This window comes from Peromyscus eremicus, chromosome 9, assembly GCF_949786415.1.
Source record: "Peromyscus eremicus chromosome 9, PerEre_H2_v1, whole genome shotgun sequence".
NCBI lineage: Eukaryota > Metazoa > Chordata > Mammalia > Rodentia > Cricetidae > Peromyscus > Peromyscus eremicus.
Genome location: NC_081425.1, coordinates 20,351,397 through 20,376,200, shown reverse-complemented (window position 1 = coordinate 20,376,200; position 24,804 = coordinate 20,351,397). Strand labels below are relative to the sequence as shown.

The 24,804-nt window shown below is 41.0% G+C and overlaps 2 long non-coding RNA genes across 2 annotated transcripts; one reads left to right on the top strand and one right to left on the bottom strand.

Annotated features, from left to right (window-relative positions):
- Positions 1-4,378: 4,378 nt before the first annotated feature.
- Positions 4,379-11,067, top strand: LOC131919866 (uncharacterized). Its single transcript, XR_009381440.1, has 5 exons — positions 4,379-4,602; positions 6,620-6,736; positions 8,727-8,867; positions 9,157-9,234; positions 9,743-11,067. It is a non-coding gene; the product is annotated as an uncharacterized LOC131919866 (long non-coding RNA).
- Positions 11,068-16,543: 5,476 nt separating this feature from the next.
- LOC131919865 (uncharacterized) lies at positions 16,544-20,038 on the bottom strand. The gene is made up of 3 exons (XR_009381439.1): positions 19,872-20,038; positions 18,605-18,765; positions 16,544-16,723 (listed from the first exon to the last, which is right to left on the bottom strand). It is a non-coding gene; the product is annotated as an uncharacterized LOC131919865 (long non-coding RNA).
- Positions 20,039-24,804: the final 4,766 nt, after the last annotated feature.

The following is a 24,804-nucleotide window of genomic DNA, read 5'->3' as shown; positions in this document are numbered from 1 at the left end:
TGTTTGGCTATGCCAGAGGTCAGATTATCTCCTGTAAAATCAAACTGCATTCAGTATGAAAGCATCATCTGCAATGATGCTTGTGCATTATCCTCCATCCCCACCCCTAACACACACACAGCACCGTTATGGAAAGGTTATGTCTTGTCAGAGATGGAACGGTTGGGCAGAAATAATATGTTTGAGTCAGACAGCTCTGGTTTCAGATGGCAGCTGTGGTCCCTAGTGTTTCTGTAATCTCAATTAAGCCCCTTCGGGGGTTTCTATGTCAGTATTCTTAATACCTACATCACAAGGCCACAGTGTGCTATGGCCTGCAGTGCTTTTGAAGAATTACGTAAGTGAAGCACCTGGCACCTAGGAACCCCTCCTTGACCCTCTCATGCAAGAGGCTTGACAATAAGCAGTCTTCTACATTTTATTTTTTAAGAATCAGTGTGGCAGAATGGAAAGGACGAGGTCTTTAAAGTCACACAAGGGGCTGGAGAGATGCCTCAGTGATTAAGAGCATTGCTGCCCTTTCAGAGGACCAGTGTTTGATTTCCAGCACCCATATAGTGACTCATAGCTATCTATAAATCCAGTTTCCGATTATCCGATACCCTCTTCTGGCCTTTGTGGGTACCAGGCCCACATGTGGTAGACATACATGCATTCAGGCAAATCACTCATAAACATTAAAAAATAAAAGGACACAAAACTAGGTTCCACTCTTCCTTTTCATCCATTGGCACTTCTTTTGACCAATTATTTAGCCCCTTAGAGTTTCTGTTTCTCCATAGGAAGACTGATCATCCATCATATCCATAGACACATGAAGAAGAAATTAGTAAAAATATGTAAAACACCCGGAATACTGCTCAATTAAGTGAGAGCTCAATTAAGCTTCAGCTATTTCGTCTTTGTGCTATTAAGATTTTTATTATTAAGGTTTTATTTACAAGATCAAATGTGTTCAGTTGATCAAAGCCTGCAAGATTACCATCTGCACTGCTGGAGTTCAGATCACTTTCTGGTTCAAATGCTGGATATTTAATTTTATCTCTGCCTCTGTGCATGTGTGCCAAGGAAGTAAATCTTACTGCTTCAGGTTCTGCAGAGCAGAGAGATGCCTCAGAAGCTCAATGGACATGTTTCTTCTTCTAAGCACCAATATTCACATTTCATGATTGATGGTTGTTGTTTTAAGATTTTTTAAATTTCTACCCAGAGAACTCAGATCAATAATTTCTATTACCCACTTTACAATGCACCAGGATATATGATCAGTAGGTACAAGCAGTATTTATTTGATTAAAATTCCTTTTGCTTAATTTTCTTGTTGCTAGTAGCAACCCACAAAAGATAGATCTAAAACGACAACTGCCACAATGATGGCTGTGCATGTTTTGTTCTTTCCTGAGTTGTGGTCCTAAAATAGCTTCCCCAGTACTGATAGCAATAAAAATAATTGTTGTTTATTCTGCCTCAGACACATTGACAAACCATCTCCTCAACAGCCTGTCCTGCTAATGAACCTTTCCCTGAGGCTTTCAGAGGCAGCCTTAGGCCCCATGTGCCATGGCTCTGTTCATAGATATAGGGACGATGATAGTGTTTGTATTATAGAAATTATCTTTTAATTTCTGTAAACTGATGCTTGAGATCAGCATAATATGCCCAGTAGTGGAAGTGTTTACATCTTTTTGAAAACTACTGTCACTTGATAAACAATGTATAGCAGCTCTTTATAAATTTGGTTGTTCTGTTATAAAGATGTGCTGAAAGCATTAAAGGAGATTAAAAATAAAGCCTGGGCAGAGCTGTTTGTAGATGGCAGTGAAATTCTACTAGGCAGTTTTCTAAGGGCAGGTGAACAGCATCTCTGTCAGCAGGAAAATGTTGCTGTGGAGAAGCAGGATGAACCTTTGAGATGGTTGTTGGGTCTCCTAAAATTGAACCAAATGAACTGAAATCAACAACAAAAAACTAAAAACAAAACAAAACAAAAAACCAAAAAAAAAAAAAAACCCCAAACCCCAGAGACCATGCTGGTTATTGTGGTTCATAGGCATGGTAGCTGGGTAGGACTATTGGCTGCTTCTCCCCTTTAGAATCTTGTATGGTGCCTTCTGATATCATGAAAGCTAGGAGGAGGCATTCACATCATCAAAACCCAACTGAGGTAGCATGTAGCATAATAGTTTCACTCTATTCAAAAACAATGGTTTGCTCATATGCAGGTCAACCTTGAGAGAACCTTGTAGTACTTACTTGCTTTCTGCTTGCTACAAGGCTCTGTGTTGGACCCCTGCTGTTGTGCTCCCAGGATCAAGGGAGTCCAGAAAGAGGGAGTTTACCACATTGACCCCCACTGTTTGACAAGCCTCTGTTAATAATGGAATCTGCTAAATTGCATTTCTCAAGGTCCAGAGCAGGACTCCATACCCAGTGTGGTGAAGGACACCACAGCTGAGGAGGATAGGCCCCTGACAGGTAGAGGCTAGTTGTTAACAGAGTACCTCTTAGTCATCTAGGACTTCATGGGACCCACTCCCAATGAGAGGGAGCCCTTAGCAGCACGCTGTAACTCAGGAAGCATGCTTTCTGGAAGACCACTGGGATGGAGGAGGGAAGACAAGCAAGGAGAAAGCCAAAAGTCATCAAAGGAGGATGCAGAACATTGTGTCGCTTCATAAAGTTGCCCAAGATTAACACCCAAGACTTTTCCTAATAATAGGAATTTCTGAAAAAGCGCTGAAGTGGAGTGGAGTCCGTTTTCCTTTGCCTTCTTTCTCAGTTTCTAGTGTTGCAACCATGTCTGCTTGCTCAAGTTTGCCCTGGGCCGTGAAGATGGGCACTTTCCAGCTGAGTGTTTGCCAGTGAGAGCTGCCAGGGTAAAAACTGGTAAAGATGACTCAACCAGTTCCTCATCTTTTGTCACCTCCTCATTCACACTGAACTCAGACGTGACTGAGGGCCCTGATGTCTACCGATTATTAAAGCAGGAAGCAATTTGCACATGAAAAATAACAACAGCAACAATAAAACAAAAAACAAGGTCCAGGCCTGACTACCTGGCACTCATTCTACTGAGTATGTGTGTTACAGCCCTGCCTATGCCATCTTGGGTTCCCAGGGAAAGTAACAAGCTCCTCTCTCTTCTGGGGCTCACAAGAAGTGATTCTTTAGCTCAATTATTTCGATTCCTGAGGCTCTAGACAACTCAATTGTATCCCTTTCATTAGTTTGAAGTCCTTTCCACTTCACATTTGTACTCAGGATACACATTGCCCAATTGTTTTGCCCAGCCTTTTTCAACTTAGCTCAGCCACTTGAAATAAATTTTATTTTATTTTACTTTGAGACAGGGTTTCTCTGTGTCCTAGAACTTGCTCTGTAGACCAGGCTGGCCTAGAACTCAGAGATCCACCTGCCTCTGCCTCCTGAGTGCTGGGCTTAAAGACGTAACCCACCACACTAGGCTTTACAAAACTGCTTTTAGACCAGTGAGCTTGCCTTTATAGGAAATGTCACCTAAAATTTAACCCCACCGCTATAGACGAGAGAAGAGAAACCCTTGTCTTAAATAGTTTACATTTTTGGCAAACACCTGACACCAGGAAATGGGAACTTATAAAATTTAAGGTCATGTCTGTTTAGAATAGAATTAAATGATGTTTCAGGAATAGAAGGTGCTTGAGGAGTGAGGATTCTTGAAGCACAGACTGCCTTTTTCTTTCTGCTTGATATCTTGGAACAAAATCAGCCCCAATAAACACAGGCCACCAAGGTGACTGAAGGGGCTCAGAGGAGAAAGGAGGAAGATCAGGACTAATCAGGTAGGAGTGTACCTGCAGTAGCTAGAGAAAAACCTCCTGATAGTGGCCTGATTATGATGAGTCTGCCAGGGCAATTATAGATCATTGAAAGCCTCCTTACCCCTTCTAGTCTACATCGACTTTTCTAAGTATGAATTGTAGCATAGTTCTGATGATCACAGTGCATTGTTAGTATTTGGAGCAAACCTTTGAGAGATTAGGCATCTTACATTAGTTTATCATTGCTGTGTAACAAATAATCACAATTATTCTGACTCTTTCTCCAAATTTTGGTCTAAATTCTTGGTTGGTCTTCCTTTTCCCGAGCACAGAAGAACTGTAATACATGTAAACTTTGATTTAGGGTACATTGTACTTTACACCAGAATGAATTCTTTGTGTCAATATTTGGATAGGTAATACATGTATCTTTGTGGTTCTGAAAGAAAATATCACGATGTATTTTGCGTTTTTGCTACTAGTTTTACATAACTAGATGTCTTTAGTAATGGTGAATGGATATTACTTTATATTCTATAATATTTATCCTCATGTTTTTGTGCTTTCTTTACAGATTTCATGGAAAGTAAAGGAATGCATTAACATCTTGTATTTGGAATGAAAGGTATAACTGTAATCACTGAAGTGATGTAATACCATGATCCCAGTGAGCTGTATTTCAGACCAGTATGATCTCAACTATACAGCTACTCATCAACAAACTTTTAATATGCCCGTTTCATGGATTCTGTCCTTGAAGACTCCACAGTTTACCAGGAGAAAGAGGTCATGCAGACAAGAGGTAATTAGCAACCTGTGGGAGCAAGACTCCTAGTAGAAAATTAAATAATGTGGATTCAAATCTTATTAGTAGATGACATTCAGACTCTAACATTCAAGCAAAGATATTTCCTTGAGAACTGGCAGTAAATATGACTTGCTGAAAGTTCATATTCAGAGCAGAGGAAATTAAGAATTATGAAATTTTGACATAAAATTTATATTTAAAAAACTTTAAATTTGTTTGCATATTGTTTTCTTGATATCACCAAGAAATTTTATGATACTAATGAATGGACAATGTACAAAATGTTAAAGCATATATTTAAATTTTTGTTTTGGTTTTGGTTTTCAAGAGAGGGGTTTCTCAGTGTAGCTCTGGCTGTCCTGCAACTCACTCTGTAGACCAGGCTGGACTGAACTCACAGAAACCCAATTTTGCTTCTCTGAGTGCTGGGATTAAAGGCATGTGCCACCACTGCCTGGCTTAAAATTCTTTAAAGAAATAAAACAACTAAAATATGTGTTTTGATTGCTGAGGTTTTTGTTTACACAATTCCAATGATTGAGTTTACTTTTAGAGATATGAGGCCATAGGGCATAGGAAAATCAGTAATTCTTGCTCTTGGTTAGGGAAGATGATGGGCAGATCCATAACAGTTAATTATGTTACAAAAATAGTATATGATTAAATCTGAAAAGTCCAAGTACCCATGGTAAGAAGATAATTATGTAAGGACATAGTCACTGAAAAAGTTCAAGGAGATAGTTTAACAGCAACCCTTCCTTCCTTCTTTCCTTCCTCCCTCCCTCCCTCCCTCCCTTCCTTCTTTCTTTCCTTTTCTCTTTTCAGTTTTATGTATATGAATGTTTCACTTGCATGCATGTTTGTGCACCATGTTCATGCTTAGGTCCAGCAGATGCCAGAGAGAGCATCAAATCCCCTGGAACTGGAGCTACAGACTGTTGTGAGCCTATGTACGAGTGTTAGGAACTAAACCCATGTCTTCTGAAAGAACAACAATTCTCTTAACCACTGAGCCAATGCTCCAGCCCCTCAGAATGATTCTTAATGATTTCCAGATAGTGCCACTTTATGGAAAATTCTTCCTTAAATGTATATTATGATCACAGACTCCTTTGAGGGAATGGCCTAGGCAGGCTTAATGTAGACCTACAGTTAAAATACATGGTTAGATTTGTGACATGGCCTTGCGGCCGTCTCCCTTTGCCTTTGTTAACCCATTTTTGGTTGTTTTAGATTATGGTTGTGCAGCTCTTCACAATCCACACAACTGATTAATGTATAGTCGTTATTTTTTTCAATTCATGATGAAATACTTATACTCTGTAATGTGGCCATAGTTGAGTTGGGTGGAGTCATATTAAATATGATTATAGCAACAGGAGCCAGGGCAAGGGTCAAGACCTTTGAGAACCACTACTTATGGCAATAATACTCGCAATCACTTTACATTTTTCCCAAACTATGCTTTATTCATCAATGTTTAAAACTGTATAAATATATGTGACACCAAAATAAGGTTCTTTTTGGTCTGTTTTACTTGCTTGGATTTGTTAATTTGGCCACAGCGAGTCTTTTTAGTCAAACACATGTAGAAACTTAACCTTCAATAATTGTTGATGAAGCTGTTAAGAAATTAGATCTGTTGCAATGAGCTGACAGGGCAATGCAACATGACCCCTGGCTATGAGTCTTTCTGACCACTGAGCTTATGGACAGAAACAGATGAATAATGAGCCTTTCTAAAGACACAGGCATCTGGATGACACGGTCATATTAATATCAAAAGCCATCCTCAACAGAGACATAGACTCAGTTTTTAGAAGTTTGGGTAGAAGATTATTCTGTGAACAAGCCAAGTCAAAGACAAAGATAAATTTAATCCTTAAAACATTTTGGTTAATATTTCCAAACAAGAAACAAATTTTGCTATAAATTATTTGTCATTGGTTATTTAATTGATTTTTTTTATTTCAAAAAAGTTATTTCTAAGGCATGGTCCTGCATTTGGTAGATTATAGGTAACTAAAGGCAAAACAGAAGCAGGGAGCACGTGACCCACATTGAACATGCAGCAGAAGCAGAATAGAACCCCTGCTTATGGAAAGTGGTTTGGACCTAAGATAGACAGGTAAGTGGTTTTGTCTCCTAGAGCCTTGTTGAATCTCCCACTCATTTGACTGGTCTTGGAGGAGCAGGACTTGGCTAACTAAGTATCATCTCAGCGCTTTCCTGTGGCCAATGTACAGTTAGTAAGTGGTAGGAACCTGGTGCATTCCTGCCTCGGCTGTGCAGGGTGAACTTGATGTTTTGTGGCAGCTAAGTTCCACTCAGATCACATAGCTATACAGACACCGAAGTTTCCCTGGAAGTCATATTTAGTTCCTAGTCACCAATTAACCTCCAGCTTTTTGTTTTATTGTTTGTTTAGTTGGTTTTTTTTTTTTTTTTTTTTTTTCCGAGACAGGGCTTCTCTGTGTAGTCCTGCCTGTTCTGGAACTCACTCTGTAGACCTGGCTGGCTTCGAACTCACAGAGATTGCCTGCCTCTGCCTCCCAAGTGCTGGGATTAAAGGTGTGCACCACCACGGCCCTGCGACCTGCAGCTCTTACGTATGTGGAACCACAGGTTTAGTGTACAACACTACCCACGGTTTAAGGAAAACCGGCACAAATGGATGTGAATTTAGACATACTGTTGGAAGCACTAACACAAGAGTTTGGGAGACTTGTTTTTTGTTTCTAGAAAGGGCTGGAGATAGCTCAGCGGTAGAGCATGAGCCATGCCCTGGGTTTGATCCCCAGAGTGGCAGAAAGACAGAAGCACAAGCACAGTTCTGTGAAGGAGCCGAGCACTGGCTTCAGCGGCACTGGGTTTTACGCATCTCCTTCGTCCGGCTTCCCTTCTGTGCGGTTTTCCCTCTGTTCCACTCTCACATGCGCACGTGTGTTTACACTACTTTTTATGTGTTTCTATATCAACAATTAGATTGGGATTTGAGTGTGCATATTTAATTTCTCTCTTTATTGCCTTTGCTGAAGTAAGGATAAGAATGCTCACCTTTCTTAAGATCTGTGTGAATGTTTGCTGCTTAGTAAGTGGTCATGAAGCAAACTAGACTATATGTTCATCCAGGGACATGACTGTGGTTTCTGTTTGTTTCCATTTAGGTTAAATAACCAAGAAATGTTGCCAAATAACAGAGACTCAGCTGTGAACACAAGAGCACATACTGGAACTGGCTTATGAAATGCAAGCCAGCTGGCTGCTTTAGAAAAAGTCTTAGGAAAAAATAGCCTTTCTCATCTAAGTCATAAATGGAAAATTGAATCTCCCGGCTTAACTGGCTTCTTTTTTTATCTTGTTTGTTTGTTTGCTTGTCTAAGGTATACTTTGCTGAATAATTGTGACGACATTGAGAGAGTAAAACCAAGTGTGACCTTTAGTGAAGCGTTGTTGCAAATACCTCCAAGGAAGAACCTATAGATGATTCCATGTAGGAGACATTGTATGCAGGGCATGTCTCAGGCCAGGGCAGGTGATAGGAAACAGTGGGAGACTTTCCGCCGGCTTGCTGTATGTGTGCTTCTGTTTGTTTGTGTGTAAATACATACCGTGTATACACACATTTACACATGCATACAATCAGTATTTATTTCTACACCTTTCATGTTCCCAATACCACAGACAGAGCTGCAAGCCTAAAGGCCTCGTGTCCCGGATCCCTTCACTTTCTTTGTTCTGATAATACTTTACGTTCTATCCACCAAATGCACACACAGAAGATTCCAAAGGCATAGCAGAGGCCCAGTGAGTACAAACATTTAAAAAGTAAGAAAATAATGCATTCGCAAATTTACTGATTTTGTGTTTGGAAGTGTAAACAGCCTCCCTGCCGCCCCAGGAACCAAGAAACTCTTTTTGCTTAGCGTTTGCTACATGGACTGAATCATTTATTAGTCAAACAAGATAAGTGAATTATCTTTATTCCTTCCTATTGCCAAACGTGATATTGTAGGAGGGAGCAAACAGCATTTTGTAACAGATGCCAGTATTGCCATCTTTGAGTGGCACACATTTAGTAGCAACAGTTGGGTGTCTTTTTCTGAATTTCTTTACAGGACATAAACCAAAAGCTATTCCTCTGTGGATTCAAGATAAAATCCCATTGAGAGTCAGCGCTGAGCATGCAGATAGAAGCTGAATGTGAGAGAGATGATCCAGTTTTCATCATAGGAAGCAGGGCTAGACTGTGAAAAGATGTGAGTATGACTGAACAAAACGATGGTTCACCTCTGAGGAACACTCAATAAGGTGAGCTATCAAAACGATCTTCCCTTTGATAAACTCATCCATTTTAATAGCATAGTAGTTCCTGGGATGACAGATTTGAATTTATGGTCTCTAGTCTCTGGGGCCAGAAAATCTGAAATAACTTCTCAGTAAGTTGCCTTGAAAAATTACTAAATTGTACCATGTCCTTCCTTGTGGTAAGATGTAGGATGCTACTAACTGGTTAATCTCCTTCCTCCTTGAAGATCATTTACAGAGATCATTTACAGAGCCTGGCTATTTGACATGATGGAAAATCACTGCTATTTGGCCTCATACAAAATGGAGTTTCCCATGGTGAGCTTGAAGGTGTCTCCCATATTACACTTCTATGGTATAATTTCTGGGAGTCTTTCATTTGGACTTCATCTCATAGGGTCATATATGATGGATTCTTAAAAATAAACTTATTTACATAGGGTTTAAATAGAACCTCATCCTATAATCTACCTGGTGTTTGGACTATAGTGATTCTGAAGTATGTATGTGCTCATAAAGTTGATACAAATTTAATTCCCTGCTAAATCAGGAAATGAGTGTTTGTTCTCTGTTCTTGATACTGTCTTGGTAAGTTTGGCAAATGGTTATTATCTTTCAGTAGCAAGAATTGAGTTACTAGATGTTTAATGGCAATCTATATACTACATGAATTCTAAAATTGATGACTGGTAGAGAGGATAGTTAAAAGAACAATGTACTTTTCAACAAATGACACTTGTGACTCACAAGAAGGTAATTGTAGTATTATTGAACAAAGCAGACATCTTTCCTGACTGGTCTGGTCTTTTGTTTTTGTTTTATTTAGAGACAAGGTCTACTTCAGACTGTTGAATAGCTGAACTTACAAGTATGTCCACCCCATACCTGGCTAGATTTCCTTTTGACTGAAAACAGGTGTCTGTTTTACTTTGCTGGAAAAGTTTCCAGAAAGCATTTTATAAGAAACACTTTAAGAAGAGTCTAGAAGATACATAATTCACAGTAGCCAAAGAGAGGAAGCAGCACAAGTGGCCAGCTACTGATGAACAGATAAAGCCCAAGTGGGAAATTGATAGAACATAACACTTCATGATTGTATTGAAATTCTTTATGCATGAACCTTAAAGACGTGCGAAGTGAAATGATGGTTACAGAGGACGAATGTTGTATTATTAAGCCTATGTGAAGTGCCCAGAAGAGCCGTGTTCACAGAGATATAACGTGGAATGCTGGTTTCCAGGGGGAGGAGAGATGGGGAAAGAGAAGTTATTGTCTAGTGGGCACATAGTTTCTGTTTGAGAGGATGAAAGTGTTCTGGAGATGGATGAAGGCACTGGTTGCATAGCAAAGTGACTGGATTTAAAGCCACAAAAATATACATTTAAAACTGGTTAAATGGCAAGTTATATGTTACATATATTTTACCATAATTTAGAAAAATGAAAGAACAAAATTTAAACTTATTTTAATTGTATCTTCACGTTTGTCCTGTGGTGATATATTGTGTACCCTAATAAAATTTGCCTGAAGATCAGAGAACAGAACAAGCCACTAGATTAAACCTAGAGGCCAGGTAGTGGTGGCCCACACCTTAATCCCAGTACTGGGAAAGCACACGTGCCTTAAATCCCAGGAGGTGATGGCTGGGTGGAGAAAGGTGTATAAGGCGTGAGGAGACAGGAACTAAAGCCTTTTTGACTGAGGACGCTCATTTGGCCAGAGGCCTATTGGCTGAGGGTTTTTCAGGCCGAGGAGCTGGTGAGGTAAGAGGTGGTGGCTGTGGCTTGTTCCTTTGTCTCTCTAATCTTTCAGCATTTATCCCAACATTCTGGCTCTGGGTTTTCTTTTTTATTAAAAGACTGTTTTAAGATTTGTGTTACATTGGCCCTTTTCTTAATTTCAGACAGAATAAGTTGTGTTTTCCCAAATCCTATGTTTCTACTCCGTTAACGTTGACTAAAATGTGCCTGGAAGATTTTTGCTTGTGTAAACTCACGTTTTTAATGGCAGCCATTGACTTTAGGGTACATCATTGTGCCTTTGAATTCAGAAAGAACAGAGTTAAACTTTGGATTTATTTTATAGTTTCAAATGTTAAATGTAAATTAAGAAAAATGGTATTCCATCTTCAAAAATTTCCTTTTGGAAACTTGTATATCGCCACTTACATTAAAGATATAAACATTGAATGGCCTTTTGTCTTTTGGATATATTTAGAAATGCAGATTTCACAGTAAGTTGAAGATACTTATAAAATATTTTCTTACTTGCTAAAGCCAGTTTCTGTTCCATATACCTTTCATCCTATTAATTTTTAACTGTTTATCATTCTCCTTTCACTTTTCTATAGTGCCTTAAAAGTCTTATTTTCCTATTTATTTTGTGTTATAATAATTTTCAAGATTACCTTTCTGTGTCAAAGTTTCAAGCCAAAAATAGCAGTGTGGGAATGATTTTACCGTAGTTTCTGTAGTTTACAATACTCTATCAGGCATTTTATAGCTCAGGTTCTCATCCAAACACTTGTGTGAAATTTATCTCAGGCATTTACACCTACAGAGATGCTGAAGGACAGGTGAGCAGGCAGGACTGAGAGCATCTAGACACACTTTTGATGGACTCTGAAGTCCTTCCTGTTTCTCCCTTCGTTTGATCCTTTGTATGTTAATCCTTCCTAACTTTCGGTTGAAAGTGTCAGGATTGTTTAATTTTAGAGACAAGACAATTGAAGATAAAGTAATTGCTGTGGAGAATACTCAATAGCTTGTGATGCTGCACTGAGCTTACAGGTGAGACCCTCTGAGGTGTGAGCAGACACGCACATGGAAGCGTGAGGACAGTCCCTAGAGCGTAAGTTCTGTGAGTCAAGAATAGCAGCAGCAGAGTCAGGCTCAGACAAGGCGGAGTTCTCTTGTCCAAGAGAAGGGGTGAGGGACAAGAACAACAAAAGCACTTCAATCTAAACTCTCAAAACCTTTGTTTTCACGACCTCATTGCCGATTGTGTTAGACCTGACCTTCTAAGTGGCTGTTTGTGACTTTCACTAGAAACACGTGTGTGTCGCTTTAGGCGTCAGTGCACTCTTTCAGGAGTGTTCTGTATACATTTTTGCACCATATCCCTCCAAAGCGAGAATGCTTCTGAGTTCCCAAATACCTCTGTATAGGATGATGCTACCATAAATCTCAATATTACTACAACTAAGTAATGACAGTATTTCCTGAAATATTTGCTATCTGGGAGATATGGAGAAGACTCATCAGTTAAGATTTAGTGCTCTTCCATAGGACTCAATCTCTATTCCCAGCACCCATGTCAGGGGGCTCACAACTCCAACTCTAGGAGATTTAACGTCTTTTGCTGAACTCCATGGGTATTTGTACTCACATGCACACACCCACACACAGACACACATATAGAAAAAATTTTAAAGTGATAAAAATAAATATTAAAAAAAACCCCGTAATTTGCAGATTGTATACTAAGCTCTGTGCTAGATGCTAGATAGATCGCAGCCACCAACACATGTTGGTTCTATAAATACAAATCATGTTGAATGATGTGAAAAGAAAAAAACAAAGTACAGGAGAACACAAGGAAGGAATTAGGTTAGATTACCAAATCATAATGATTCTTAAATGGGGCCCTCAGAGATCCTAAGAGATTGCAAGTAAAGAAGAAGCCACTCCATGCAGGGGAAGTAGGTATGCGAAGGTGCAGGGGTGGGTGGGAAACAGCTCAGCAGATGCAGAGGATGGAAGAAGAACGGTGGTTTGAATGAGAATGGCCCCCAGAGGTGCATATATTTGAATGCCTGGTCCCCAGCTGATGAACTCTTTGGAAGGATTTGGAGGTATGTCCTTGTTGGAGTAGACACCTCTGTGTTGAGGGAGGTGTGTCACTGGGAGTGGGCTCTGAGGCTTCAAAAGCCCATGTCAGGCCCAGTGTCTCTCCCTCTGTCTGCTGCCTGTGGATCAGGATATGACTCACAGCTACTTTTCCAGGGCCATGCCTGCCTGCCTGACACCATGGTCTCCGCCATGATGACAATGGACTAACCTCCGAATCTGTAAGCAAGCCCCCATTTAAAAGTTTTCTTTTCAAGAGTTGCCTTGTTCCCGATGTCTCTTCACAGCAATAGAATAATGACAAAGACAAGAGCCATGTGCTTGGTGCCTGGTAAGGATGAGGAACTGAATTTTTATGTCGGCAGAAGCTAGATGTGTTGAGCTGGATTTGGAAAAGTTAAATTCTATTCTATTTGCTATGACCAAAATTAAATTTTAAAGTATTAGCTTAGGCTGTGATTATATTCAAATGGTGAAATATAATAGAAGAAAGCTGGTGGAGATTAAACTATTTTAGATGAGAGATGATGGAAGTAGAGATCACTGTAAAGGAAGCAGAGATGGTTAGGAGGAGAAAGGTTGGGAGAAAAGATTGGCAGGACTTAGTGGTACATGGGTCACAATACTTAAGGAAGAGACTCCTATTTTCTAGGAGAATGGAGATCCCACTTACAAGATGGAAAAGAATGGAGAAGGAACACGCTAGTTTAGGCTGCACTGGGAGAAAGCAGGAGCCTGATTTTGTGCACATAAGGCTTGTGATGTCTTTAAGACATACATACAAACATGTCACATAAACACTCTAATAGACAGATCTGGAACTGACATACAAAAACTAGAGAATATTAATTTGGGAGTTGCCATATAAATAGAAAAAAAAATAGAAACAGAAGAGAATATTGAAGGAAGAAAAGTTTAAAAGGCCGCATGCTAAGGAACTGCAAGATTTAAAAATCAACTGTCAGAGGAAGAGTCAGCATTTCAGAGACAAAAGTAGTGGCCATACCGATGAGGAGGAGATGTGGTGAGTGTGGTGTCTGTGAGACCAAGAAAAAGGAATTCGAATAATGAGTGCTAAAGAATGTGGGATGCTGCAAAGATGGGCGATTCTGGATGTGCTTTTTCTGGTTCTTGACAATAGGGAAGTCACGTTGGCCTTGGAAGGAGCAGTGTCTGTAATTCGATTCTGGTGGGCCAAGCTTTGTTGTGGGTGGGTTCAGAGAAGCAGGGAGGTCAATAGGGAAAGATGCAGTAACAGGAGGTAATTTTAGCCATGAGCTCTGAGGCCATGCCTAAATGTTCAAAAGAATGATGTGTACCCAAAGAGATGCTGAAAATTCCTGGAGAGGAGGGATCCTAGCAGCCGAGGCTAATGCTTGTTCTGTAACAGCATGCTACAGACATTATGTACTTTAATCCATTTTAATCCTCACACTACCACTGGGAGATAAGTATCACAGATCTGACACCTTGTTACATTTCAGATGGTTTAGGAAGCCCAGCAAGAATGGCCTCCGGCTTAATGTGTCTATTAGGGATATCGAAATTCAAAAGCAAAGTGCAGATGTTTCTCTACTGCATCCCTTGGCGGCTGAGTTTGTTCTTAGCGGGAGGTCATAGAAATCCCGTTTTCTTGCTCTCTGTCCATCCTTACTCCTACCTCTCTCCAGCCTCCCCCTCAGATCTGACTTTATGTCGTAGGGCCCCCTCTATCTTCTGTGGGATCTCCTCATTCTAGGGAAGCACCCCAAGGCCAGCAAGATCAAGTATTGACTCACAGCACATTTTGAGTTTGTGCGCTTGTTCACTAAATGTGGTGATTACGTACTGAACGCTAGGTATGGTACTGTGCAGTAAGACACAAGCAGATGAAGCCTGAGGACTCATCTAACTTATGTCTAATGTGTCTGGGTGAATGGGGATGTGTGCATGTGATTCACAATGGAAGCAATGAAGGTTTTTAAAAGAATAATTTCAGATAGTAAGGAATTATGCATAAATATTCAATATTTTACCAAATGTGACTATTTCTGTGAGTGGAAACAAATCAGGGTAATGTGGTAGAGAATTATTGAATGATCACTTTAGAGTGAGAGGTCAGAAAGATCCCAGTATTATGATAATAAGCACACCTCTCCACTGAGGGTATAGAAACAAAGAGCAACGTCTCTGTTGACTCAGAGGCCAGTCAAGGGGGTGCAGGAGACCAGAGCTTTGTCCACCAGTCTCCTCTCATTTCAGAGATAAAGAAACAAAGGCCAGTCGCCAAGCCAGCTCAAGGCTCTGTGGCTCCAAAGGACGAGCCCGGCTTCCAGTCAGTCTGATGACCTTAAACAGAAGCACTGAGTCTAGGCCCTGGACAAGCCCTGGCTGTCCAAGTGTTAGCTAATTCAGTTCTCAGGGCCAAATGAGAGAGTAAAGGGAGTCGGGAACCCTTTGGCAAGAACAGACAACATCAAATCAAAACTCCTACTGCCTCACCGTCTTATAATTGTGAAATGTCGTTTTCTTAGACAATTAGGTCTGAAAACTTTGCCAAAAGCCTTTTGGTCTTTCCTTTCTCTCCTAGGAAGGAATCTGCTTAAATTTTCCCAGAAAAATGGGTGTTTCCTGCAGAGAAGTTGATTGCTCATTCTTCCTCAGTGGAAGCAAATTCCAGAGAATCAGAAAAAAAAAAAAAAAAAAAAAAAAAAAAAAAACCAAAAAACTGAGGGCAAGATTTATTTATTTTCATATCTGAACAAAATCACTGCATAGAAGCACAAGGTTTGGCGTGATGGGTGGTCTGTGCTGAGCTGTAGCAGGTCAAAGTGCCTGTGACTGTATGCTGAGGTCTGGGGTATACCTTGAAGCTTTACTGTGGGGCACGGCCTGGAGAAGAACGAGAAAGTGGTCAGTCTGTCTTTTGTGTCTAGTTTAGTGGGTTGTTCTTCAAACTTCCTATGCAAAATCAGAAAATCATTTGCTGTCTCAAAAGAAGGCTGGGGGGCGGGGTGTGACATGATAAGGAAGCCACCAGAGAGCAGGATGCACAGGGGATGGTAAATAAAATGGAGAAGAGATCGAGAAGGCCTGGAAAGTCGGGTCCAAGATGGCTGTTACTGTTTCCTTCTCATTCATGGCCAGAATCTTAGGACTCTTTGGAGTCTTTTAGAGGAGTCTCAAGCGGTTTCTCCAATCCCTGCTTCCCATCTCCACTTGCATGTCCTTCTCATGTTCCTTCTCCACTTCTTCGTGCCTTTTCCCCTGTCCTGTCCTTCAGTGAATTGTCGTACTGAAGTTCATTGTTCCGAGGGTCTTTACCCACTCCCATCTACCTATGAACTAGAGGAAGACCCTCCTTGAAGGCTTCCTGCATATAGCTTATATTTACTCATTTTCTAATTTTAATATTTCCAGTGTCTTTGCCATGTCGACACTGCTTGGGTTAACAGTAGGGAGAACCCAGCAGATCACTGCATCCACACTTCCGGGGAGCTTGACCCTCTCGTCCAGCTGAATTCCACCCAGAAAGATCTTTAGAATAACGCCAGTTTCCTCGGTTTGGCAATTTGGCTGGCAGAGGCCAAAATTAGTAACTTCCTCATTTTTCTGGGAAATTTTAGGCACGTTCTTTGCCAGAAGAGAAAGAAAAATCTAAGTGACTTTTGGCAAGTTTAAGAAAGTTAAACAGAACTTCAAATTTTCAAAATTTAAAAAATTTGCATAGAAAAATCCCAAATAAAGTTCATTGTTCATAGTATAGTGTTAGCCTGGTTAGCTAGTTAAGTCTTCCAGGTAACTTACCTCAAGTAGCATTGTAGGCTTCGAGAAGCTTCTCTGGATCCTTAGAACTGGGTAAGTACAAGTGGAAAAACAAAGAGGAGAAGAACTATGGGTGGGAGGGTGTTGGAGCCAAGCCTGGGAGCAGGTTTACACCACCTCTCCTCATACTCCCCCGATAGACGCTCTGCACCAGGCTGTATCCAACGGGAAAAGTGGCAGTGACATGTCATTTAACAATGTGCTCAAGTAAAAAGGAAAAATAGTTTGGTGGAAAATTAACCGGTTGTGGGCACAGATGTCATGAGTCAATCTCTCCTTTTATTCTGATTTTTTTTTTTTTTTTTTTTTTTTTAACACAGGCTCTCCCTATGTAGCCCTGGCTGTCGTGAAACTTGATGTGTAGACCAGTCTGGTGTGTGTGTGTGTGTGTGTGTGTGTGTGTGAGAGAGAGAGAGAGAGAGAGAGAGAGAGAGAGAGAGAGAGAGAGAGAGAGAGAACCACAGTATATGAGTGGGCGTCAGAGGACAGCTTGTGGGAGTCAGTTTTCTCCTTCCACTGTGTGGGGCCTGGTGGCTGAACTTAGGGCATCACACTTGGCAGCTAGTGGCTTTATCTGCCGAGTCACCTTGCCTGCTCCCTCATTTTATTTTTTTGAGTCAAATGAGCCTGCAACATTAAGAAAAATCATGGTAGCTTTGAAGAGCATATATAACGTCTTCAGAACTCCATACAGTTGGGAAACTATGGTGCATTTGGTACAATGGATTGTAGAAATGAAGTTAAATAGCAAGGAAGTGGAGTCTGCCTGAATGTCCGTCAGCAGATGACTGGTTAATGAAGTGTGGCACATACATATACACAATGGAATTTCATTCAGCCATGAAGAAAATTGAAATATGCGAAAGGAGGATGGAACTAGAAAATATTATAAATAAGACAACGTAGGACAAATACACATGTTCTTTCTCATACGTGGATCCTAGCTTCTAAATTGTGTTTGCACTTATTTATGTGTGAGTGAGTGTGGGTAGAGACCAGAAACCTGGGAACAGGCCCATGAGAATGGAAAAATAGGCTATGAGGGAAGGCGTGTAAAGGGTAATAGAATAAACATGACATCTCGGTGGAGTGGAATTATGGGAAGGAAAAGGTGATGGAGAGGCAGAGAGATGAAGGAGGATTGGAAGGGTCCACAGAAACAATGTAAGGAATGCCATAAAGAAATCTGTTACCTTGATGCTGAGTAAAAAATAATATTTTCAGAAAGTATATTGACATTTAAAATATACATAGTTGATAGACTAAAATTATGAATCTGCCATTTTTCCCCCACAATGAAACCATCACCACTATTATACACTGAGGACTGTTCTGTTACACTGGGACGATTTTGTGGGATGTTGAGTCCCTCCACGTTTCTCTTACTTTTTATATTTTCAAAAGGAGAAACACTAGCTTCTTCATTTTATCTAGTTAAAGAATAATAACAAAGAAAAATGCAACAATGGAAAGGAGTCGGGAAAGGAGAGTGAGAGGGAAGGGGGTGGAAGAGGCACTGGACATAAGCACCCCACGCTTATTTTTCATGATTGGTGCTGTTATATAGTAAGAGACCACATTGAATCTTGAAGTCTCCCTCCCACCTCTGAAACAAGTAAACGGAACTTTATTTCACTGTTTATGTTGACATCAAGTTTGTTTTTAACTTACATTTGTACAGGCTCTGGGTTGTACCGCTGGTACATAGAGCTGAGGTAGACTGGAAGCGAAGGGTAACTGGGGACATGTGTGGGGGGCCCCTCCCTTTCTTAGTACTGCAATCCCATTCAGGCAGTCCCTCTCCCTTTAGTGAGCTACAAATGAGCAATATGGTCCTGGGAAGTTTTAGAAGGTTGGAGACACAGCTTTGCTTCAGGAGTGTGCAGTGATTATAAAACAGTCTAAAAGGTACAATTAGAAATGATGGAAGTGCATTTCTCTTTTCTGGCAAGACCAGGCAAGTTTCAGAGGAAATCTCTACAATCTATTCAACTGCGCATTTTACCCAGGCGTCACAATCTAAACCTTGCGGGCACCTCAGGATCCGTGCTTTCACACTTGCATTGGAGCTTGTCCTGACAGTTGCAAGACAGTCTGGGCTCTCGCCTGCAGTAGACGTAGGTACATAAAACGCCTTTGGTATTCAGGGCATGCAGCCCACAACGGTCTCTTCAGGAATTGCAGGAGTTGTCTCTTACTGTAAGTAGAAGGACCCCAATGAACCCATGTGGCCAAATTCTCCCACCCTTCCTGGTTCTACTGTTCCCATTCAAATCACTGTTATGGAAAGAATAGGAACCACAAGTCCAAGGTCACATGGATTCTCAGAGGAGGTTAGAACAAAATGTGATCAAAAGACTCATTATAGAACCTCTTAACATTTGATCATATGATTTGTTTCTCTCTGTACTCATGTGAGAAGCATTTAACTAACTAAAAATACAGTATGAGAAAATATGTTCAATAAATTAATTGCAGCTATGTTTTAGACAGATGGTTGGAGAAGTGGTCACAGAGCTAAGTTTCTCTCTTATTTCCTTTTCCTGCCAACAAACTGGGACAAGTCATTTGACTTTAAGGAACTAGGCCTTGGATGTTCCTCAAAGCATCCAAGAGACTTTTCCTTCAGGAATTCAGGATGTCAAGTGTGGAAGGATGGACACTGGCCAGAGAGTTCTGCATCGGGTGTATGACTTCTGTTATCACTCTTCACATGCATGCCTGGAGTCCCCGAGGAGTCTTCAGTTGCTTTTAACATTTGCAAACTCTATGGTCACATTCCCATGAGTTCAGCAATAGCAGATGTCCAAAATGCCTCCTGATGCACTACATAGTACATAGATTTTTCTGTCTTAAAATGGCTAGGAGCAACATTTGAGCATAGAACTAACAGAAGATGTAACAGTCTTTATTAGCTTTAGATCAGCTATTTTCCCTAACATCTGGAATTGATTCTTGATCGTCTTCCCCGCCCCCAGTCCAGTGCATTATTTGTTTTCAGAGCCCCAGAGATCAGTGCTTTCAATGCCTGCCACCGCCTCATCTGCATTTTCACAAGTGTTTTCTGTGGTCATGTGAGTCACTTCTTCCTCACCTCCCACAAATAGCATGGGTTAAATAGAGCTGTGGGGATTGTGTTTTTAAAGAATCGTTTTGACTTCACAATCTAAAAAGGCATCATTTATACTGAACACACACAGACACAAACACACACAGACACAGAGACACAGACACACACACACACACACACACACACACACACACACACACACACACTCACCACCACCATACGGAACAACCTACCAATGCATCGGAGGTGGAAGGTTCCGTGAGGTCGGGTGGCAGTGATTTGTGTTTTGTTGTGGTGCGGTTGCCCCGCCGCCCAGATCTTTTGCTGTTTGGTAGGCAGGTTAAATCACAGAGTGGATTGAGAGTCTGACCTCATTGCTGCATCCTACTTGCTGAATCACCGTCCTACAACTGTCCGCCGAAGGCAGGAGTCTGCTCTCCTGGAAATAAGAACGCGCGCAGGCTTGTGTGACCTGTTTACTGCTGTTTCTCGTTAATTTTATATGAAAACGATCAACAAAATGCTATCTTCTCTTTCTCTTCCCTCTTTCTATTTGTCAAGCAAATGCTTTCAAAATCCTGCCAGCGGCTTTCATTTTAAGACTGTGGTCGGAGGACTAGCCTCACATCCTCAGTGTCGTGACTGGCCTCTAGCGGCTGCGATGAGTTACATCAAGTTGCAAATGGACTTATCTTTGTTTCTCTCCAGAGTAAATCTAGTCTCAAATAAAAACCCGATTGCCTGATAGATTTTAATCTCTATTTTGACTCATTTTGTCTTGATTTGAAACCCCTAGATCTCGGAAGAGTTAAGGAAATCAACCCTTCTGTGTCAGACTATTGAAGAATTCTCTCTCTCTCCCTCTCCCCTCTCTCTCTCTCTCTCTCTCTCTCTCTCTCTCTCTCTCTCTCTCTCTCTCTCTCTCTTTCTCTCTGTCTGTCTCTCTCTCTCATTTTTTGTTGAGGATCAAGCTGCTTTTGTCTGAATCATCAATTATAAGGAAAACTACTTCTGGAATTCTACCCAGATTCTTGATATTCTGCGTGATGGCCCCTGCCACTCTGGTCATAAGACAGGAGGCTTCTTTGAGAGTACCAGCCTTCAATTACTTAAATAGGTAGTTGTTCAGCCAACCATTTTTCACTCAAAATGCAACAAAAGCTAAAACTGCGTGTTGAATTGTATCCAGATGTTATCTTCTTTTGGGTCTGGCCGGCTGATGCTGTTGTTCATTTCCTAGTGTGTCAGAAACACATTTGTACCTCATGAGTTTAACTGGCAGTCTACAGTGAAGTCTACAACACATGTATCGGTGAAATTGCTTCCCAGATCCAACAGACAGGGAGTGTTAAGGGTTAATCATTGTGTGTGCATCCCTGCATACAACCACACACACAGTTTGCCCAAACCGCGTACCTTATTCCTCAGAGACTTGGGACATGAGCCTTCCACTGTTCTCTTCAGTATAAACAAGGGCTGTTTTGATGGCTACATTTCCCACCCATAATAATTTTTAAAAATCACCTTTAACAACTTGATAGGAATATCAATTCTAAATGCTCTGGCAAGTTTTTTTTTTTTTTTTTTTTTTTTTTTTTTTTTTTTTTTTTTTAACCAGAGTATCTGGTATCTGCTAAGTATCTGGTAAGGATGTTTTTGCCTGACTTTTCTTTCATACTTTGGTATGCAAAGTTGACAACTTCATCTCAGAAAGAATTGAATCAGACGAACATCCAGATTCTTTAAGAGCAAATTTCAGTAGTCTCCTTCCTTTGCTCCGATTTTTCTTACCTTCTGGACCAGCAAAGAAGCTCAGTCTGAACAGTTACAAAGCTGTAAGATTGAAAAGCTACATAAAATCTCTTGCTGCTCTGTGAAATTCATTCAAGTCTGCAAGTCCCTGATGGTTCTCTGGAAAAGATTCAGAGACGATGTGTGAGTCCTTTGTCTGAAACATGTCTGTGGAGTGGCTAATTGCTGTTAGCAGATGCAAATAGAAACCGCTGCCTCTGTGCAGCTTAAGGATCCTTCTGCCAGCTACCAATGGCCTTCCTCTCCAGCTTCTCATGGCAGCTTTTACAGAATTCACTCATCTCAGCAAATCCTCCTCTCACTCCGACACTGTCAGCAGATGACCTTAGCTCTCATGTCCTAGAGGACACAGACTATTTACATAACTCCATCCGGTTCTCTAGGCTAACTAAAAGTGTTCACCTTTACAAACACCCCCTTATCTCTTCTCTCCAGGGGAGGGTGAAGTGATGCTTCTTATTTCCCAAATGAATCCCTCCCCTGTGTCTACCTCCATCTTTGTTTCCATCCCTGCTTCCTTCTCAAGTATCTTCAGACTTTCACTGCTCACTGTCTTAATCCCCCCAGGATATAAACATGACATCAGCTTTCCCGAAATACTGCTTTAGACTCTGTGAGAGGAGAATCGGCCCCCTCCTGAACACAGAGGCCACAGTGGGTCTGTAGACAGAAGCTGCCATGAGTTTGGTCCCATGGCCTTGCCACCCTGGTTTCAGCAAATTGGATTATGGACAGGAGCTTCAGCCAGAAGCAGCAGATGTAAAGGCCATAGCCAAAGGCAGCTCAGATGTGAGAGCCAAAACTACAGGAGTTCTGTTGGGTTCCTATTTGCAAGCAATAGAAAATTATTCCATCTAATTTAACCTCAATAGGAAATCCACTGGATAGATGGCTGGCTCATATACTGACAGGAGCCAGCAAGAGCTTTAGAAACGAGAGTTCCCTGGAGCATCTGCCTGGGGTCATGGAGAGGAACAGCAAATGTTCTACCAGGTGAGAAACATTTTCAGCTTGCTGCTTCTCCTGCTGATCCTTTGATGGACTGAGCTTCAGAGGTCTCTGTACTTGTCCATCTTTGGCCAAATGACTTGCTTGTCCATGGGCAGGCTGGGCAGAAAGGGGGAGTATTGGTTCATTCACTATTGTGTGTTCTATCACTACCCTAGTCTATACTAGGACATTTCTAAAATGAGAGTTGGTTGCTGGGTTGATCAAACCCACAGATGGTGACTGTAGATGATTCCTCTACTACAGTGAGTTTCTCTCAGAAGGCATGAAAATGAGACAGAGACAGGAGGAAGAGAAAGCACTAGAAACAGACGCATACTAACTAGAAACAGGAAAATTATAGCAGAGAGAAGCAAAGATGAGATAGACTTTAAGAGCAGCTCTCAGATAGGAGAGCTGAGTCATGAAAAGGATGATCACAAGGGTGTGAGGACAGATGGCTATCCATCCGCTCAGAGGGGCCGGGAGACAGTGGCAACGCAGTGATGAGCGGGTTAGATGCAGGAGCTGGATTGTTTCTGAATGAGTGTCCAGCGTGATCTAGCTTGAGGGCTTTGGATAATAGATACATACTGTCCCCTGGGGATGTGTGTGTGTATATATCAGTTTCACTACTCAGCTGTAGTGTAACCATGAGCATGTTGTTATTATTTTAAATGCATTATTACATGTCTCAGCTGCTTCAGCTATAAAATTATGCTGTTGTTGATTGTGCAATTGATGTTAGAATTAAACTTAGCAGACTTTCTGGAATACTAGATGTTACATATGGTAGCTGTTATTATTGCTATTATCATTTCATACTGCCATGATTTTACAAACGCTAGTTTATAATTTTATCTCCATTGAAACTTCCAACTCATCTTTTAAGATTTAGTTCAGATATAACTAACTAAATCTTTCTCTTGGTACTAAGCATAACTAAGGCTGCAGTTCTGTTCAGCAATTACTGAGTAACTATGACACACAAGTACAGTATGTGGAGATATCAAAAGGATAATTCTGTCCTTCAAAAGATTAAAATATACAGTGATAGTGACACAAACATCCAGTTTTATTGTCTTCTAATAAATGCTCTAATCCTGTGAAAGGGGGCATCTGGTTATATATTTTTTTCTACCTAAATCATGTCTCTACTACAACAGACATGTTAGTATCATTTAATTATTTGCGTATCTACTTCTCTTGTATCTGTATAACACTAAATACATTGGTTGTATGTGTGTGTATATATGTGTGTGTGTTGGTACTCATGCACATGTGTGCATTCATAGTGTCAGAGGACTTAGGTGTTGTTCCTAAGAAGCTGCCTACCTTTCTTTTTTGAGATGGGTTCTCTCACAGACCTGGAACTTGTCGAGGAAGCTAGGCTGGCTGGCCAGTGAGCTCCAGGGGCCTCACCTACCACTCCTGCTAAGATTACACACACTGTCAGGCTCAGGACTTTTTATTTTTTTAATGTGGGTCTTAGACTAGATCTCATGTCTTTATTCTTACAAGGTAAACACTTTATGGAACTATCTTCCCATCACTTCAGCCCCAAAGAAGACATTTTATTTGGTTATTACTATTTAAAATAAAAAGCTTTATCCTGAAATCCCACAAAATTTTTCCTTAACCCAAATTAAAGTTCAGTCATCAATTAATGTCATCTCTAATGTCTTGAAATTTAAATGAGAGGAGGGAGATGGGGTTAGGGGATGTTAGGTCAAAGCTGATAGGTTGCTGTGATGTCCCAAAGGAATCTCACTCATGCAAGATAAAGCACCAGGCCTAGAAAGGCTAAAATGTGGCAGAAAACAAAAGAATGGGCTTGGGGGAGCAGGTGGAAACAGAGATGGAAATGGTAGGCCTATGAGGGTGGGCAGAGTCCCAGGAGGAACTGAGAAGGGAAGGGAGGATGCTCCGAGGCATCTCTATGTGTAAGGAGGAGGAGAGCTTGTGAATGAAGAGATAAAAAAGCAGAGGACAGATAGACAACACATGTGAAAGGCAAGACAGATGGATTGTAACTATTGATTTATGTGAAGGTTCTGGGAGACAATGGCATGCAAAGTGAATGATAGGGAAAGGTTGAATGCAACTGCCTAATTATAAGAGGTAAGGGGCCTCTGGGAAGATCAAAACGGCCCAGATCAGGCCACCTTCATGGGAAGAAGACACCCAGTGTTCAGCTTCAGTCATACCAGAGTGAGTGGAGCACAGAGGGAAGACACAGACATAGGAGTGGGCCTGATACAGACTTTGGTGTCACCTTCCAAAGTGTTCTGTCTCATAGCTCTTCAGAAAGATGGCTTATGATTTACATAGGCATAACCATGCATCCCTAATTTTAACATCTCTCTT